Here is a 20,806-nt window from a genome sequence, read left to right as displayed (position 1 = left end):
GGCTGACCGCCGCAGTATATAGTCGTGCGGCGGTCAGCAACCGGTTAAATTATGAACAGTGATTTAAGTTTCTCTTCAGGGTCTATCTTGGCACCCACTTTCTGACCCACTGTGTGTGCTGGCCTTTGTCCACTGACTCTCCCTGGAGTGGTCCCCTTGCAGACCCCTGGCAAGCTCCCTGCTACTCACGGACACTGTTTTTCACAGGAATTTCTGCCACTGCTCCACTGTCTGCTTCCACAGGACCTTACAACTCAGCCCCTAGGCCGACTGCCTGTGAACACTTTCCAGCCTGACAGGAGAAGAGACAGGCATCACCCTCCTCTTGGGACCTGGCTTCTCGCCCAAAGACCCCTGTCACATGTGTCCCTGGCTTTTATGGTCAATCCTAGGATGCACCACTGTTGTGCCCTCCCACTGGGACTGCCACAAAAGCCTCTGTGTCACTGGCTGGGTTTCCCTATTGGATACAGTGGGGACACTCCCTCAGACCAAGTGAATCACATCTGGACACATGTAACAGGCCTAACTAGAAATCCTGCTCCCTGATAAGCAGGAAAGCAATCTGATGCTTTTACCTAGCACCTGACTAGGAGGGTGCTACATGTATAATATTTGATTATTAACAATACAAATAATACTTTTATGTATGGATGGATGGACTGTATGATGTATTGAAATATTTTTTATCTTTATTTGGGTCAGTTTGGAAATGTATACAAACATTGGAAAAATCATTATTTTTAGTGTTTTAAAGGCTACAACTAAAGTTTTACACATGGTAATTTGTAGACAGGTATTAGCTCAACCCCTCCTATTATCCCTCCTGTTTGAGTTATAAGTCAGTGAAGGGGTCATTTCCTGTAGAGGACTTCTAATGAGATTTAAAGATTTCATAAATAATATTATTTAATAATGGAAACTTTCTGTTATAATATTTCTTGATTAGAGCATTAATATAGGACAGAGCATTACATCTTGTATACATGTATTAGTATATTTGATTTTTTTTTTAATTCAGATAATAGATAAACGGTAAGGGTATTAAATAAAATTAGTACATTTCTGTCCCCTCCAACCTCTAACAGACATTTAAAGGGAATTGTGTTACTTGTGGGCTGGAGCTCTCCAATCTTAAGTGTATGAATCAAAGTGTATGAGATGCAAGAGAAAAAGGCCAGCAGCCCACACTGAGAGTTGGGTTTCAACAGTAGACTATTCTTCTATCTAGACATAACTCAAGCTAGCCCCTTCGTGAGGAGGGAGCATAGCTGTACATTTTTGAAACAAGAAGAACTTGTACTCAAGGACACATAGGCTCAAGGTAGATTTAGGCGTGCTTTTAATTCTCCCTTTCTTCTGAAGCCCGATCTACGTCCGGATCACGCTTCAGAGGCTACTGACAGGCAGTGAGGAAGCGATGTGACACCTTCTCAATGCCTATTTTACCCCATTTTAGCCGCCAAACACACCCTAACCACCAGAGGCGTAACTAGAACCTTCAGGGCCCTGATGCAAGAAACCATGAAGGGCCCCCCAGACCCCTGGCCGGGGCCCTTACCTTCAAGCCCAGGGCTCTTCCCACTAATCCTGGGGCTCTTTACACGCGTTGCATGGCCTTTTATTATGGTCCCGCAGCAGGATTCTTTCACAAGTTCTGCAGTGGGCCCCCCTTCCTGCAATCTTGTGGGCCCCCTTCCTGCAATCTTGGGGCCTCCCCACAGTGGTGCAATGCCAGGGTCCTGTCGCAAGTGTGACCTTTGCGATCCTGGAAGTTCACCCACTGGTTTGCTACCGGGCCCCCTGGAGCATGGGGCCCGGTAGCGATTGCAACCCCTGCAACCCCTGTAGTTACGCCCCTGCTAACCACATGAAGCAGGGAGGTGTGTGTGGTGTTCAGTGGGCAGCAAGCTACATTGCTACATCTCGGGTAAACTTTACTGTGGGCGCGAAGCGAAGCATTGTGACCACAGCATGTAAACACCCTTGTCTGCTGCCTATTGCAGCTTAAGGGGCAGGTGGCAAAAACGCTGCTCAACTACGCATTTTGGAGCCCCTCAACCGCACATCTAACCCTGCCATTACACTGTTCTGTTGCGAAAATGTGGTGAAAACACATAAGCATTTTTGCCGTGATTTTGCCACGTTTCCAGTGCGTTTTGTGGTTGCATGAGATTAGCTTGCATCTGTTAAAAAATAACATGTATGTAATAAAGATTCAGCGCTGAATTTTTTGAACAATGTATAAACCAGCAGCTAACACTCAAGGGCAATCTGAACACCTTCAACATAATACGTAAAACATGGTGCAGCACAGTCATAATAAACCCTCTTATAATAAATTATATGACCCAAATTGCAGAGTCAACAATAGAATTATAAATATTGATAATAATGATAAGGGAGACAGTCCATAGCTTGAAGTGATGCAAGAAAGAAAGACAAAGTCCACTTGTGGTCTGGTGAAAAACAACAATTAGTGTGACTTCCGTGCTCGCAGCTTCCCACCACCAAGCATTATCTGCCTCTCACCTTAATAACGCGACCCTGCAGGGTCAAATCGCATAAATCTCTCATGTGACTTAAAAAAATAACGCACCAAAAAATGCAATCACAGGTGCCCTTGATGCGCTTTTGCCTAGTTTTTGATGCATTTTCCATTGATTTCAATCCGAATGTGCTTTTTTGGTGCAAGTTTTTTTTTACCACACCAAACATGCACTATAGATGCAGCATGCAGGACTTTATTTATTTTATATTCTGCATTAAAATATTTATCATGTAATCATTTTCTAATTTGTTTTTTTAACACATATTTCTACACTTGAATGGAAGGACTTTTTAATTTGAACATACACCATATTGTCAAAAGTATTAGAATGCCTGCCTTTTCCAACACATGAAATTTAATGGCATCCCAGTCTTAGTCCGTAGGGTTCAATATTGAGTTAGCCCACCCTCTGCAGCTTTAGCAGCTTCAATTCTTTCAGGAAGGCTGTCCACCAAGTTTATGAGTTTGTCTGTGGGAATGTTTGACCATTCTTCCAGAAGCGCATTTGTGAGGTCAGGCACTGATGTTGGATGAGAAGGCCTGGCTCGCAGTCTCCACTTTAATTCATACCAAAGCTGTTTTATGGGGTTGAGGTCAGGACTCTGTGCAGGCCAGTCAAGTTCCTCCGCCCCAAACTCGCTCATCCATGTCTTTATGGACCTTGCTTTGTGCACTGGTACGCAGCCATGTTGGAACAGGAAGGGGCCATCCCCAAACTGTTCCCACAAAGTTGGGAGCATGAAATTGTCAAAAAGGTTTTGGTATGCTGACGCCTTAAGAGTTCTCTTCACTGGAATTAAGGGGCCAAGCCCAAACCCTGAAAAACAACCCCACACCATTATCCCCCCTCCATGAAATGATTGGACCAGTGCACAAAGCAAGGTCAATAAAGACATGAATGAGCGAGTTTGGGTTGGAGGAACTTGACTGGCCTTGTCCTGACATCAACCAGATAGAACACAAATGATTGAATTAGAGTGGAGACTGCAAGCTAGGCCTTTTCGTCCATCATTAGTGCCTGACCTCACAAATGTGCTTCTGGAAGAATGGTCAAACATTCCCATAGACACTCTCCTAAACCTTGTGGACAGCCTTCCCAGAAGAGTTGCATCTATTATAGCTGCAAAGGGTGGGCCAACTCAACATTGAACCCCACAGACAAAGACTGGGAAGACATTAAATGTCATGTAAAGGCAGGCGTCCTGATACTTTTGACAATGTCGTGTATTTTGACGATAAAAGAAAGATCTGCAAAGTAATGAGTTACCTGAAAAAATCCTGAAAAAAAAAAAACTAACAGTGCCACACAGGGCTGCACAGTGAAGAACCTGCGAGCAGACATGAAGGTACCGTATATGTTTAAATATTCAACTATGCCAGCCACCCCTATGAGGTAGTTATAATTTAAAAGTTGTCATTTAAATATACCTCTTTAGTACCCTTATTCCAGATCTTCCCATTCGTTTATTTACAATTCAGGATATTTAGGTTTGGCATTATATTAATATTTTTATGTAGACTAAATAAATATAAGGCAGTTTTTTGTCCTAGAGTAGAAGAGTATTAAAATGGTTATATGTAACCTAACAAAAAGCCACAAACTGTACTGGAAAGTTTTTTGATGTTATTAAAGTAATATTAGAAATGATTTAAAGATCTGCAGGAACATCACATTGGAAGCCTGGCAGCATAATAGAGCAATGCTTCCCACATGAACAGATTAAGAATAATAAAATTGAGTGAAAATCCAAAAAGAAGCAGCTTCTATAATTTCAACGAAACAATGGCATGTTTTGAGAAAGAATAATGCACCCTGCCTGGGATAATTTGGCTGTTTTGAACAGGTTCAGAAGAATGGAGACAATCACAGCAATCTCCCAGTATTGAAACGACACAGCATTGCATTACAATGTGTAAATGCACGGTTTATTCCCCCATGTAGACACTCCGTGAAAGCCTCTGAAGTTTGAAAGTAGATTTAAAATCAGTTTCTTTAGTGAAGGTAAAACTTTAAAGAATGACAATTTCTGTGACCCAAAACTAGTATTGTTCAGTACTTGGATGGTAGGACCATTCTTTCCTAAAACAAAAACATGTTTTATTGCTTAGTTTCAAGGTTTGTTTTGTAGAACCAACCTTTGATTCCAATGTTAGGACAGTTTTGGATGGAGTGGAGAAAAGCTGTACACAGTGCTGTATTCTGGCCTAGGAAAACAAGGCCCAGGCCTAGGGCGGCACTTTGCAGGGGGGCAGCAAAAAAGCTGCTCCCCACATGAAAAAAAAAACAGCCTCCTCCCGTCTCCCACACAAAAAGGGTCACCACCGGCTTGTGCTACACTTTTAATATAGTGCCAGTTTTATGGGGTGAATTGGGCCAGAGGGCAGGGTCCAGGAAGCAAATCAGTCTGGCACCCCCATAAAGCGGTCACGCTGCTACCTGCCCTTATGATAATACCAGTGGGTAAGGACATATGGACAGACTGCCGGCCGCCAACCACACTTAATACAACTGGCCCAATGGCCCCCAATGCTAATAAGTGTGGCACTGCAGTCTAATACTCCGCCTACCCTCCTCCACCCCCAGGTATGGCAGGCATCATGTCAATAATATAATTGCATTTCTTTAAACATCCTTGTCCTTGAGCGAGCATATTGAATTGCATCATATACAATTAAGACTTTTAATTGTATATGATTGCAATAATATTTTGGACCTGCTCACCTATATGTGTGATCGCAATATGTCACTGGATTAGTAAGATTACTCCAATCTTATAAGATATTTGGACTTGTGTTTGCTGCCACTGATTATTTCACTTATTTGTATAATGACTATGGACTTCCTAGTCATACACATAAGTGAAATAATCCTACGATTACAATCAGTGGCAGCAAACACAAGTCCAAATATCTTAAAAGAAAGGAGTAATCTTACTAATCCCATGACATAATGCTGTACTAATGGGCACTGATAAGGTTGCACTGATGGCCACTGATGAGGCCACACTGATATGCTGCACTGATGGGCACTGATGAGGCTGCACTGATGAGGCTGAACTTATGGGAACTAATGAGGCTACGCTGATAGGCACTGATAGACTGTAGGTTATGGTCTGTGGTTTACAGATGACAGGACGGGCCATAAACAGGAAGGGGTGTGGCATTTACAGGAAGAGGTGTGCCCTTTACAGGAAGGGATGGGTCATAATTAAATTAGGGGGTGCACAAGTTTAGTCAGGCCTAGGGCAGCATAAAACTTAAATACACCCCTGGCTGTACAGTATATCAAGTTTTTGCTGATTTCGGTGCTGCCTTCTTTCTGGTCTGGCTATGGCCATCAGGCAAAAAGTAAGGGGAATCTTTCACACGAGAGCACAGACTCCAAAAAACCTGACAAATGTTCCAAGCCTTCCCTACGCTACTTCAACTTTTGTAATTATTTTCTTAGAGTACATTACAGGTCACTGTATGAGTATTCAGGTACATTGGGTTAAGCAGCTGCCTTTCTGGAGATTAGAAACTGGCAAACAAAGCTGTTAGGACAGCCCTGTATAACTCCTCCCTCTCCCAGCATGATTCTGTTTAGCAAGCAATGGTAGGTATGGATCATAAGAATATAGGTGAGGGACATGCGCCTCAAAATGTAATCCAAAGAAAGAATCTTACAGTAATGGGTACACGTGGTAAGTTTTTTTTAACCTTCAACCTAGCAGGCTGAACCACAAAAACCACAAAGATCGCCGTACTAACACATTCGATGTTAGCGCTGCGATCTCACCCACTGAGCTATTGTGTTCTGATAGGGGAACTGCCCACTCACAGTGATCAGCACTCGCAGCCGTTGTCTGGGAGAGCTCATCAGATGCTGGTTTTCCAGCATACTAGTTCCACAGAAGCCGGTCGGGAGATGAAGAGCTGTATACACAGGCCGAAAGTCAGCTGGTTCCTGCTGAAACGACCATTTTTGGGTCAATTTTCGGCCCATGTGTACCCAGCTAAATTACAATATCCTAATTTCCTAACCATAGATTAAAAGATGCAACATGAGTATCTAGGTACTTTAGGGCAGTGGTCCTCAACTCCGGTCCTCAGGGCCCACTAACAGGTTAGATTTTAAGTATTACCTTGGGGAGATGCAATCACTGAGCAGCATATTATATCACCTGGGATGTATTTCAGTTATCTTGCAAACCTGGCCTGTTAGTGGGCCCTGTAGGCCAGGGTTGAGGACCACTGCTTTAGGGTGCCCAAAAACAGATCAACTAGGGGGGTGAGCAACAAAGCTAAGAGGCCAACATAAACCAACAGGTCAACAGAAGGGGTTTAATAGCGCTTACAAAGCCTCCCGAAGGACCTTACAACCGAAGCTGGTATCAGATGAGGTCTACAAACCCACGTAGTAAATGTTATCATTATGTGAACAAACTCAGAGACCCGTGTGAAATGCGTTAAACAGTCCCTGTCTGTTTGGGTTTTTGGCATGACGATTCAAGTAACTTCATGATGGAGTATGACCTATTTCTTTTCCTACAAATTTTATCAAACAACAGAACAGACCAGATGGCAGCTTTGAAAATCTGAGAACAGATCTCTCATTGCTGAAAGCCCATGAAACACTAGCTGTTCTACTGGAGAGCACTTTTACATGGAAAGGTGGGACTATGTTGAAGTCTGTAGGCTAATCAACCTGGCGATAGTAAAATGAGAAGCAGGTTGTCCTCTGCTGGACCCTCGAGAATGACAAAGAAAGTGTCAGACTGTCTAAATGAAGCTGAGAGATACACTTAAACAGTGTTTACCACATTCAGACAGTGGAGAGAAATCTCCTTGGGATGATGTGGAGCAAGGCATAGGGATGCAAGAATAATGTCCTGGTTAAGGTGTAAGGAAGAAAACACCCTGGGAAGACAGAATACCTTAGGCCTCAAAACAACATTATCGCTATCTCTCATATCTCTAATAAGAATATTTTCTTTTCTCAGAGCAGAGAGAAGACATTTGTTTCCCTATGGAAAAAAATGGGAATGGGAGGGGGGTCCTACTAGGCTGTCCATACAGCTTTTTTTGCCAGTGTCCTGAAAGACAGCTGCATATTTCAATGTTCCTAAACACTCGTCCTGTGTCCTGTAATGTAAGATTTTTGCTGTCCATTTGACTGTTGAAGGAATTTAGCCTGACTCCCTATTTTGACACCTGAAAATGAGAGTAAAACAACCCAACAGATATAGAGACAACAACCAAAACTTAACAAAGATGATAACCCTTAAAGTAAAATGAATGTTTTGGGCTGGATTTGGCTTGTAATGTCTTGAAAAAATGTTTTGTTTTTTTTTTCTGTTTAGCCAACATGTTGTCTTTTTCATAAGAAGAGGGTCATCTGATAGACTTTCTGTGTAGTCATAGGTAGATATACTTATAAAACCTCAGCTTCATTCACCCAGATGGATAATTTAATGATGTTCATCAACAATCCTCACCATAGTTTTGTGTATGTTTAAGCTGGTGTATTTGAGGTTATTATTTAATTTACCTCAAAACCATCTGCTCTTCTGAGAGCATCTAATTACCCTCTGTAGCTTTACTGCCTTGGTGCCCCAACTAGCAGCCTGAGAGCTACATCTAACCCTTTGGTTATTGACACGTGGCCCTTGGACCCCAGCAAAAAGCAGTGACAGAGTTGATTTTGTAAACAGGCTGTAATGTCAGTGATCTCTGGCAGTCTCATGTACCATGTCTCTGACTTGTCTTCTGTAGCATTATGTAGCATGTCTTTTGGAGCATTAGGTATTATGTGCGGCACCTTTGTGATGGCATGGGCCACAGGGAAGGTTCCCTATTCCCCATGAGTTGACAGCCACCATTTTACTGCATTTAGAATGTATTTTATTGCACAGTACTGTCATTATCTGTTTAGAAGTATTGATTTGGTTTTTTTTCAAAAACTACCACAAATAATATTTTAACATTAAATAGGATCAATTCACAAAGCCTGTTAAAATAACAAAAAAAAACGAAGATATTTCCAGTCACAACTTACCAACCATCCAGCGACCAACCTTATTGAACTGTCTAACAGTATGCGTTAAAAACAGGGGTTTGGTTGCACACATTTGTAAATACATGCGTAAGCTGCAGGCCCCGACAAGGCACCCTGTGATCTGCAGTCCCTAACTCTACAATTTAAAGAGTCTCTACAATGAGAGCACATGCATTTATTGGGATAGATGGAGGACAGGTGACTAGATGGAGCCCACCCCTCCTTAAAGGCACAGGGTCACACTGAACACCCAGCACATCGCACAATGGCGGCAAAGGTGTCAGTGCTTTGCCTGGCTCAATATAGATATCAATATTGCAGAAAGTGGTCACCGCCTCCACCTATAACTGGTCTTAGTGGTAAGGAGCACTGGAAGGGCGGACGCAGATCAAAAAAAAATTTATATTTTTTTGATTGAAAATCAGTATAAAAAGTGGTACAAGCGAGAGTACAAAATCGTACAAAGGTGAATACCAAAAACATAAAACATATATGAAAAGGGAAAAATAAACTTTTCAGCATATAGTCGCAATCCAGACTAAACAGACATCCCAAATATTGGGTGGGGGAAGAAAAGGAACCCAACTGAAGGGGAGACCATGGTGCACCAACAGTCCGACATGACATAGCATTAAGATCTGCAGAGGTATGTATAAAAAGAGCCCTCAATTGCAAGTCTCTGGTGTCTGCAACCATCTGTTCCAGATTTTATTAAACTTGGCAGGGCAGCCCCTGTGGGCGTAGACTAGCTTTTTGTAAGGTAAGGTGGCATTTATGTCTCTCACCCAGTCACTGAACAGGGGAGGGCTGTCTCGCATCCAATGCCTAGCAATTAACTTCCTGACAGCAAATAGTGTTTCCTACAAAAAGAGTGTGGTAAATTTATCTAGGCTCGTATCCGGAAAAATCCCCAGTACAGGCAGTCCCCGACTTACGAACATCTGAGTTGCGAAGACTCCTACTTACGAACGGGGCCCTGTGACGAACGACTCCTACTTACGAACGGGGGCGTGACGAACGACTCCTACTTACGAACGGTGGCGGCGCCCGCGTGACGTCACTGCTGGCTTCTTCCGGCTTCTTCTCGCTCCTGTGCTGGATAGCATCCATCTTAGTGCCGGCCACAATGCACGCTGCATGTACTACATGTACTGATTGCCCCACACTGCCCAGAAGCATCCCACTGCACAGGCAGAAGCTGGTGGAACTGTCTGGAAACTGGTGAGATTACATTACTCTGTATTGGGAGCAGGACCACTGTATTGTACTTGTACTTCTAGCTATGTTGAATGTAACTATCCTTCTGGGTCTCTTTTAGCCTTTTAGTTTTGGCTAGTACAGTACTGTATGGTGTGGGGTTAGAGCCACAATGAGGTTTGTACTGCTGTCTGTATCCTTATGAATTTTTTGGGCTGGACATACACTTAAAAAAGTACATGTTCCGACTTACAAACAAATTCGACTTAAGAACAAACCTACAGTCCCTATTGTGTTCGTAACCCGGGGACCGCCTGTAGTCATGGCTTGGGGAGCACCGGTAATGGAGAGCCCATATAGTCATGGAGAAATGTAACAATTTGTTCCCAGGTGCTGAAACGGTTATGTATAACTTTTAGCTGGGGTATGTCGCAAGGCTATGCTTTGTATTACAAATATAATTCTTTCAATAAAAATAATTTTCAAAAAAAAAAAAATGTCAATTAGGTGTCCGATCTGTCCTGCTCCAATATCGCAGTCCCACTAAAGATCGCTGATCGCTACCATTACTAGTAAAAAATAAAAAATAAAAATGACATAAATCTTTCCCCTAGTTTTTTAGAGGTAATAACTTTTGCGCAAACCAATCAATATACATTTATTGGGATTTGTTTTTTCCAAAAATATGTAGCAGAATACATATTGGCCTAAAATGATGAAAAATTTTGATTTTTACATTTTTTTTATTGGGAATGTTTTATAGCAGAATAAAAAAGGAAATAATAACCGCGCTAAAGTGAATAATGTAAAGAGCAGCGACTTCAAGTGCGACCACACCCTCAAATAATGTATAGAAAAATAAGCCGCGCTGCGTGAAATGGGTAAACAAAAATTAATGTCCAAACAAAAATCAATGTCCCATATAACAACTTGAATGACGCTGAAGACATAGATCACACTCCACAGTCTCTGTAGGAAATGTGCTTACCGGATAGCCACTAAAAGTCTGCAAAATTCATATGCCGAGATATAGTCACAGATCCGGGAGATGGAGGTTGTCAGAGTCCTCAGCGAATATTGTGAATGATATGCAAAAGAAAAAAACTTACATAGTGTGATACCGTAATGTAAAGTATCCACCACCAATAGGGAATCCCTATCAATCGTGCAGCAGCTCACCAAATGAATAATGAGTATAGCGTGAATAGCCCAGTGTAAAGAGAGAAACGTGGAACAAACCACCACCAATTGTGAAGCCTCTTACCAAAAATAGAGTCAAATGAGCAAATAAGTAAATCCAGATCGCCAAGAAACCAGAAACGTCACTCAAAAGCCCTGTTGGCCTCTTACCAGATGACAAATATTCCAAGCAGTAGATCTAGTATTGCTTTCCCATCATACGTGAAGCTCCGGGACCAACAGCATCAATGGTGTTAACTATGAACTCAGTACCAAGATACAGCCCGAGTGAAAGAAAAACGCCAATAGTGTAATAAAATAATGACTGGTTTAATAATTAAAAGAAGAACACTCACAAGCATAGTAGATAAAATCGCAATCGTAATGGATGGGAGCCGCCGGCCGGACGGCAAGGCACATCCGCTCCTAGGATAACTTCCGGGATGACGTCAGCACGCCGCGACCTGACGGCGTTTCGTCCAAGAAGACGTTATCAAAGGTACGGACGGCGTGCTGACGCCATCTTTTATAGAAAAACTTGATAGTGATACTGGAAGTGCTTGAACAATACCGCCCTAAAGCTGTGAACCGGACATCCAATGACCGGAACTCGGGTAGATCTGTCTCACCATTTTAACTGAGGGCAGATATCAACTTTACTAACCCGGAATGTCCCATATTAAGGGCAAATGTATTTAAAGGTGTAGCAGGCCTATTTGGCACAGCCGATATAAATAAACGATAAATGTAAAAAAATATAAGAACATATATGGGCATTATATATAACTGTATCGTCTTGTGCTCAGATGCGCTGAGACCACAAAAATAATTGACCATATTTTGTATAATGGAGTCAGATCATGGCGGAATGAGTTCAAACTCTACCCGGGGATCAACATCATAAATATAAACCAAATGCAAAATGTTACAAATACATTAAACAGTTGAAATTGTATCTCCAATAAATGAATATGAAACCATAAATGATTAATACCTTGCAACAAATTATGCTAGCCATCATATAATGTGTCATCAATAGTACTTAATAAGCATCATAGTATATGATATATATAATTTTAAGGGAAAGGGGTAAATTTGATCTACATCTAGTGTTTGTAACAATATGACAAATTCCCACGAGTTGAGCACACTGAATTGTACATATAATAAATAATAAAAATATTAAAGGAAACTACACCTCTAAATGAAATCTAAGAATTATCCAAAAAGGCGTTAACCTCAACATCAACATTCAGGCCATATGGCACATAACATTTTACACGGTGTATCCAGGACATCTCAAGTTTTGAGATGCCCCTCACAAGAGGTTCACCCCTCCAATGAGGCACAAAGCGATCTATGCCTAAAAAAAGGGTGTGTCTAGGATCTTTATTATGTACTGCTGCATAGTGTTTGGATACTGAGTGTTTAGGGAAACCCTTCCTTATATTTGCCACATGTTCATTTAATCTTACGTTAAGTGGGCGTTTTGTCCTGCCTATATATTGGTGTCCACAAGGACACTGCAATAGATAGACAACCCCAGTAGTTGTGCATGATATAAAAGGCTCTATATTATGCTTACGTCCTGTACTATTGGATACAAATTCTTGAACTCTTCTCCGTTTATTAGAACTAAGGGTACATATTTGACAGCGGTTGCACCTATAGTATCCCGTAAGTTGTTGTAAAAAACTGGGTTTAGGGACAGGGGGTTCCAAGATATTAGGAGAGACTTTGTCCCTCAAAGATGGGACCCCCCTAAAGACCACCTTAGGTTTAATAGGTAAGTTCTCACGAAGCACCAGATCATTGTTTAATATATGCCAATGACGAGCGACCAAATTCTTTATGGTCATATGTTGACTAGAGTATGTGGTCACGAATGGCAGAGTAAAAGGATCTGTCTGATCTTGCCTCCTAGATTTACTCAACAAGACCTGTCTATCAATTGATCTTACTTCAGACAGAGCATGTTGAAGGAACTCCTCATTATATCCCTTGTCCAGGAATCTTGTAGTCAGTGTTTGTGCCTGTCTATCAAAGTCACGTATATCGGAACAATTCCTTCTAATGCGAAGGTATTGTCCCTTGGGGATAGCTCGCAGCCAAGGAGCGTGGTGGCAACTCTCGACAGGAATATAGGAATTCCTGTCGGTGGACTTGAAATGGGTGGAGGTGACAAATTGTCCATCCCTGATGGAAATATTCAAGTCCAAAAAATTAACACCTAATTGGCTACATTCATAATTTAAATGTATGCCTCTATCATTGGAATTAAGGTTATCCAAAAATGACGATAGGTCATCATATGTACCGTCCCATAGGAGGAGGACGTCATCGATATACCTAGCCCACAGAAGAATCTGTGGGCGGTGATATGCATAGATGACGTCCTCCTCCCATTGGGCCATAAACAAATTGGCCAGGGACGGGGCATACTTGGCCCCCATGGCCACGCCAGTGATTTGACGATAAAAATGGCCGTTATACCAAAAGTAGTTATGCTGTGCTGCAAATTTGAGTAACTCCATGATAAAGGAAATTTGAGCTTCCGGTAAATTAGAGTCACGAGTTAGAAACATGTTGACGGCATCAAGACCCACCTCATGCGGAATTACCGTGTAGAGAGATGAAACGTCGGCTGTGACCAGCCATAGATGTTCTGTAGGGCTTAAGTCCGCCAACATATTAATAACATGTTTAGTGTCCTTGATAAATGAAGGTGTGGCTTGAACCAAAGGTTGCAAATACGTGTCTATATATTTCCCCACCCGGGACGTCACAGAGTCAATACCACTGACTATGGGACGCCCCGGGGGGGAAACAAGACTTTTATGTAATTTTGGCAAATAATATATCACTGGAGTGCGAGGACACTTAGGGACCAAAAAAGCCTTTTCTTTATTGTTAAGGATACTGGAATTATAGCTCCTCTCTACCAATGATTGTAAAGTTTTTTTATATGAGGCTTTGGGGTCCTTGGGTAACAACACATATGTTTGTCTGTCACCAAGGATACGCTGCATTTCATCCTCATAATCTTTTTTATCCAGTACCGCGATACCTCCCCCCTTGTCTGCAGGCCTTATCACTAAGTCCTTACGCGCACACAGGGAGTCTAGTCCCTTTTGCAAATCAGATGAAAGAGAAGATTTATGTACTTGAATATTGTCCAGATCTCTTAACATGACGTCCCTGAATACTTTTAATGAAGGAGCCAAACCACCAGGGGGATTGAATAGTGATGCATTAGCAAGACCAGAGTGTTGAAACTCCGTGCTCACCACTCTATGTTCTTTAATAGGGTTACTCAAGACATAACGTTTGATATTGACCCTACGGACAAATTTGTGAATGTCCATGTAGGTCTGGAACTTGTCCAGCCTCTTAGGCGGGGCAAATTTCAAACCTTTATCCAAAATCAACTTTTCTTCATGACTCAATTCAACACTACTTAGATTAAAAATCCCCGTGCCTGCTAGCTTTTTGCTTTTTTTGAGTTGGCACCTCCTGCCTCCTCTAGTTCCTCTTCTGATTCTGCCGGACGTTTTACACCTTGTAGGGCCCTGGGAAAACCCCAACCAGGGTAAACTGAGCCAGGATCAGTAGAACTATGGGGATTACTGTTATCTCTTATTAGTTCCCTTGAAGAGTGAGGGGTGGGATCATTATAAAAGCCCACTGTATTGGTCTTATGGGAGGATTGTGCATCACTCGGGGCCTCATTGTCCTTGAGTGGGTAAAACCTGTTCTGGATCGGAACATTGTATTGGCGATTATCTGCCCTATTGAAAGAATGTTCTCTATCCTGCCACTGGCGATCACTTCCTCTTCCTCTCATGGGTTCAGAGGGAGGCTCATACCATTGTGGGCCAGATCTTAATGGGCTATAATCAAAACGTCCTTGAACTTGTCTCTGTGGACCATAGTCAGGACCCTGATTCCTTTGTGAGTGGCGAGGGTCTGGGTACTGATCAGGTCCCCGTCTCCATTGGGGTGTATTGGAGTAAGAGGGTTGAGTGTAAGTCCCTGATTGATGGACAGGACCATCATAATAATCCCGATTTTGGTGTTGCCAGCTATTGTTGGGACCCGGGGGATTAAAATTACCAATAGATCTCCCTTGATATGGTTGATGATGATTGTCCTTATTCACATTCTGCCCTCTGTAAGGGGATTTGAAAGATGGACGTCTGCCCTTATTGCGAGCCCCTTTCTTTTGTTTTTGAGAAATTGGAGGGGCTACGGGTACTCCCACTACCTGAGTGGCTGATGTATCCATTGTCTCTACCTCAACATTTGAATTCCCCAGTAATTTATTTTGCCACTCAAAAACAGTACAAGTCAAATAGTCTTGTAGATCCCTATTAAATTTTTTTCGTTTTTTTATTTTTTGATCTTTTTCTTCCTTCTCTAAATTTTTTAATAACTCTGCTGAGGCATTTTTATATTCCTCACTTTCTTTGAAGGGGGTCAACTTTTCTTTGACTAACTTGATCTCCTCATCCAATCTGGAGAGTTTGGCATTTTTTCTGCCTGTCAAATATCTTAAAAAATTGACCCCAGCTTCATTGAAATATTTGTACCAATCCTCCAAATCCACTTCATCAAGTTGGGGACTGACCTCCCACCGGAGGCTTCTAGGTACCATGGACTTCTTGGTGTATGTGTCCAAGAAGGCAATGTCCCACTGGGTGTGTATTTCAGACACGAGTAGATTCCTCAATCGCATGAACAAGCCACTCATGTCTGTTTCACCTGTGGGGATGGATTCAAAAACTCCATCTGTGTTAACAGATCTGGAATCTCTATAATCAAATATATCCATGTGATGGATTAACTTAAGCTGCAGTTAAAGGTCAGGAACAGAAGAATAAAAAAGGAAATAATAACCGCGCTAAAGTGAATAATGTAAAGAGCAGCGACTTCAAGTGCGACCACACCCTCAAATAATGTATAGAAAAATAAGCCGCGCTGCGTGAAATGGGTAAACAAAAATTAATGTCCAAACAAAAATCAATGTCCCATATAACAACTTGAATGACGCTGAAGACATAGATCACACTCCACAGTCTCTGTAGGAAATGTGCTTACCGGATAGCCACTAAAAGTCTGCAAAATTCATATGCCGAGATATAGTCACAGATCCGGGAGATGGAGGTTGTCAGAGTCCTCAGCGAATATTGTGAATGATATGCAAAAGAAAAAAACTTACATAGTGTGATACCGTAATGTAAAGTATCCACCACCAATAGGGAATCCCTATCAATCGTGCAGCAGCTCACCAAATGAATAATGAGTATAGCGTGAATAGCCCAGTGTAAAGAGAGAAACGTGGAACAAACCACCACCAATTGTGAAGCCTCTTACCAAAAATAGAGTCAAATGAGCAAATAAGTAAATCCAGATCGCCAAGAAACCAGAAACGTCACTCAAAAGCCCTGTTGGCCTCTTACCAGATGACAAATATTCCAAGCAGTAGATCTAGTATTGCTTTCCCATCATACGTGAAGCTCCGGGACCAACAGCATCAATGGTGTTAACTATGAACTCAGTACCAAGATACAGCCCGAGTGAAAGAAAAACGCCAATAGTGTAATAAAATAATGACTGGTTTAATAATTAAAAGAAGAACACTCACAAGCATAGTAGATAAAATCGCAATCGTAATGGATGGGAGCCGCCGGCCGGACGGCAAGGCACATCCGCTCCTAGGATAACTTCCGGGATGACGTCAGCACGCCGCGACCTGACGGCGTTTCGTCCAAGAAGACGTTATCAAAGGTACGGACGGCGTGCTGACGCCATCTTTTATAGAAAAACTTGATAGTGATACCGGAAGTGCTTGAACAATACCGCCCTAAAGCTGTGAACCGGACATCCAATGACCGGAACTCGGGTAGATCTGTCTCACCATTTTAACTGAGGGCAGATATCAACTTTACTAACCCGGAATGTCCCATATTAAGGGCAAATGTATTTAAAGGTGTAGCAGGCCTATTTGGCACAGCCGATATAAATAAACGATAAATGTAAAAAAATATAAGAACATATATGGGCATTATATATAACTGTATCGTCTTGTGCTCAGATGCGCTGAGACCACAAAAATAATTGACCATATTGTGTATAATGGAGTCAGATCATGGCGGAATGAGTTCAAACTCTACCCGGGGATCAACATCATAAATATAAACCAAATGCAAAATGTTACAAATACATTAAACAGTTGAAATTGTATCTCCAATAAATGAATATGAAACCATAAATGATTAATACCTTGCAACAAATTATGCTAGCCATCATATAATGTGTCATCAATAGTACTTAATAAGCATCATAGTATATGATATATATAATTTTAAGGGAAAGGGGTAAATTTGATCTACATCTAGTGTTTGTAACAATATGACAAATTCCCACGAGTTGAGCACACTGAATTGTACATATAATAAATAATAAAAATATTAAAGGAAACTACACCTCTAAATGAAAATTAAGAATTATCCAAAAAGGCGTTAACCTCAACATCAACATTCAGGCCATATGGCACATAACATTTTACACGGTGTATCCAGGACATCTCAAGTTTTGAGATGCCCCTCACAAGAGGTTCACCCCTCCAATGAGGCACAAAGCGATCTATGCCTAAAAAAAGGGTGTGTCTAGGATCTTTATTATGTACTGCTGCATAGTGTTTGGATACTGAGTGTTTAGGGAAACCCTTCCTTATATTTGCCACATGTTCATTTAATCTTACGTTAAGTGGGCGTTTTGTCCTGCCTATATATTGGTGTCCACAAGGACACTGCAATAGATAGACAACCCCAGTAGTTGTGCATGATATAAAAGGCTCTATATTATGCTTACGTCCTGTACTATTGGATACAAATTCTTGAACTCTTCTCCGTTTATTAGAACTAAGGGTACATATTTGACAGCGGTTGCACCTATAGTATCCCGTAAGTTGTTGTAAAAAACTGGGTTTAGGGACAGGGGGTTCCAAGATATTAGGAGAGACTTTTCTATAAAAGTTTTTCTATAAAAGATGGCGTCAGCACGCCGTCCGTACCTTTGATAACGTCTTCTTGGACGAAACGCCGTCAGGTCGCGGCGTGCTGACGTCATCCCGGAAGTTATCCTAGGAGCGGATGTGCCTTGCCGTCCGGCCGGCGGCTCCCATCCATTACGATTGCGATTTTATCTACTATGCTTGTGAGTGTTCTTCTTTTAATTATTAAACCAGTCATTATTTTATTACACTATTGGCGTTTTTCTTTCACTCGGGCTGTATCTTGGTACTGAGTTCATAGTTAACACCATTGATGCTGTTGGTCCCGGAGCTTCACGTATGATGGGAAAGCAATACTAGATCTACTGCTTGGAATATTTGTCATCTGGTAAGAGGCCAACAGGGCTTTTGAGTGACGTTTCTGGTTTCTTGGCGATCTGGATTTACTTATTTGCTCATTTGACTCTATTTTTGGTAAGAGGCTTCACAATTGGTGGTGGTTTGTTCCACGTTTCTCTCTTTACACTGGGCTATTCACGCTATACTCATTATTCATTTGGTGAGCTGCTGCACGATTGATAGGGATTCCCTATTGGTGGTGGATACTTTACATTACGGTATCACACTATGTAAGTTTTTTTCTTTTGCATATCATTCACAATATTCGCTGAGGACTCTGACAACCTCCATCTCCCGGATCTGTGACTATATCTCGGCATATGAATTTTGCAGACTTTTAGTGGCTATCCGGTAAGCACATTTCCTACAGAGACTGTGGAGTGTGATCTATGTCTTCAGCGTCATTCAAGTTGTTATATGGGACATTGATTTTTGTTTGGACATTAATTTTTGTTTACCCATTTCACGCAGCGCGGCTTATTTTTCTATACTATATATATAATGTTTTATAGCAGAAAGTAAAAAAGTTTTTTTTTTTTTTTCAGAATTGTCGCTCTTTTTTATAGCACATAAAATAAAAATCACAGAGGTGATCAAAAACCACCAAAAGAAAGCTATTTGTGGGATAAAAAGGACATCAATTTTATTTGGGTACAGCGTCGCACAACCAATTGTCAGTTAAAGTAACGCAGTGCCGTATCACAATAAATGGCCTGGTCATAAAGGGGGTAAAATCTTCCAGTGGTTAAAGAGAGCTTAACATCAACTTACGCTTACGTGTGGTGTTTTTCCTGTCCAGAAATGATCTTATATTTACCTACAATGTGCCTTTCATAGAAAATTTGACTACTCCAGAAAGAGTCAATTCTATAGCACAGCTCATCCCTCTCCTTGCACCTCATTGCCCTCTGCTCCTCTGAAAGTGTCTAATTACTCTCTGTGCTTGCCAAGCTCTTCTGTCCAAAATGGCGACAGTCTCAGGGCTTTTGGATGTCTGGATGTTGGCAGTTTTTACAGATAAAATGCGCATACAATGGAGACATGTATCCCTTCTATTAAAATCCTTGAAATTACTACAAATGAAAAAAGGTCACACTTTGACAATATCTGTCCATGCCCTGCTGAATAATAACATTGACAACCAGCAAATGCTGCCTGATTTGGTAAATCTGAATGTAAATATTCCCTGTAAATGTGTTTTTTTTTCATTATTATACATTTTTTATATGGCAGGTGTTTAGTAACTTTTTTTTTTATCAATCAAGTTTATTAAGAACATGAAGTACAGTACAACCGAAAAAATGCAAAAGTAGCAAAAGTACAATCATGTCAAACAGGTTTGGTACAATGGCTTGTGGAAAAAACATTAGTGAAGCAAACAAATTCTTCAAGTAAAAGCAATCTAATTGCGGAACAATTGCAAAGGTAGAAACTTCAAATAGTGCACAAGCGGAATCAATTCTTATGTAGTACAATCTCAACAATGAACATTGTAGATAGTAATGAACCAAGGTCAGGGTGCTTAGGTAATCCGGCCTTAGCCCATCGAGGAAGATACTGAATGTGGGCTAGACATATCTATCCATATCTATCCATTACGTCTAAAGATTGTATGCAATAGCCTTAGGCTATTTCTACAAAGAGCAGGAATGAGGTGTACAGGAAGATATTTAGAACAGTGTGTGGAATGTAAGAGGAAACAGGAAGAGGGGAAATAGAAATCAAGGAAAAGATGAGAGAGGCAGCCAACTCAAGGCGTTAATGGGAAAAAGGAGGAATGTTGTGGAGAGGAGTGGAAATGAATCCAAGGCTCCCAACAGGTAAGAAATTTGGGAATCCTGTCGTGCGCCACTGCGCTGACCCTCTCCATCTCAAAGATCTCCCGAATTTTTCTCAACCAATCAGAGATAGTGGGGATCATGCTGGATTTCCAGTGTAAGGGGATAAGTGATCTGGCCGCATTGATGAGGTGAATAAGCAAGGAGTTTTTGTAGCTATGCAGCGGTGTGGTATTTATGTGCAGTAAACACAGTTCAGGAGAGAGGAGTACTTCCTCTCCAACAATGGTCAAGCTTAGTGTCTGAATTTGTTGCCAAAAGCTAAAAATGATAGGACAGGACCACCATATGTGGGTCAGTGTACCTGCCGCCCGACCGCATCTCCAACACGTATCATCCGTGCGTGGGTACCAGCGTTTAATTTTTTCGGGGGTAGCGTACTATTGTGAAAGAAGTTTATAAGCAGTTTCTTGCAATTTCGTGCTCAAAGAGCATTTGTGCGAGAGTAGACACGCTCTTCTCCATTGTGCATCAGAAATGGATATGTTTAGCGAGTTACTCCATCTCTCCCTGAATCTGTCCTGCCTCTTATCAGTATGTTTCTGCAACCAGGCGTACGTCAATGAGATGGTCCTCTCGACCCTTTCTCC

General features: G+C 41.6%; 1 protein-coding gene across 2 annotated transcripts in view; it reads right to left on the bottom strand.

The window, feature by feature from the left end:
* SLC2A9 (solute carrier family 2 member 9) overlaps positions 1–20,806 on the bottom strand; it is a 532,155-nt gene that overhangs the window by 411,402 nt on the left and 99,947 nt on the right. The window lies entirely within an intron of this gene.

This window comes from Pelophylax lessonae (assembly GCF_965119305.1).
Source record: "Pelophylax lessonae genome assembly, chromosome: 1".
NCBI lineage: Eukaryota > Metazoa > Chordata > Amphibia > Anura > Ranidae > Pelophylax > Pelophylax lessonae.
This window is presented reverse-complemented; position numbering and strand designations above follow the sequence as displayed.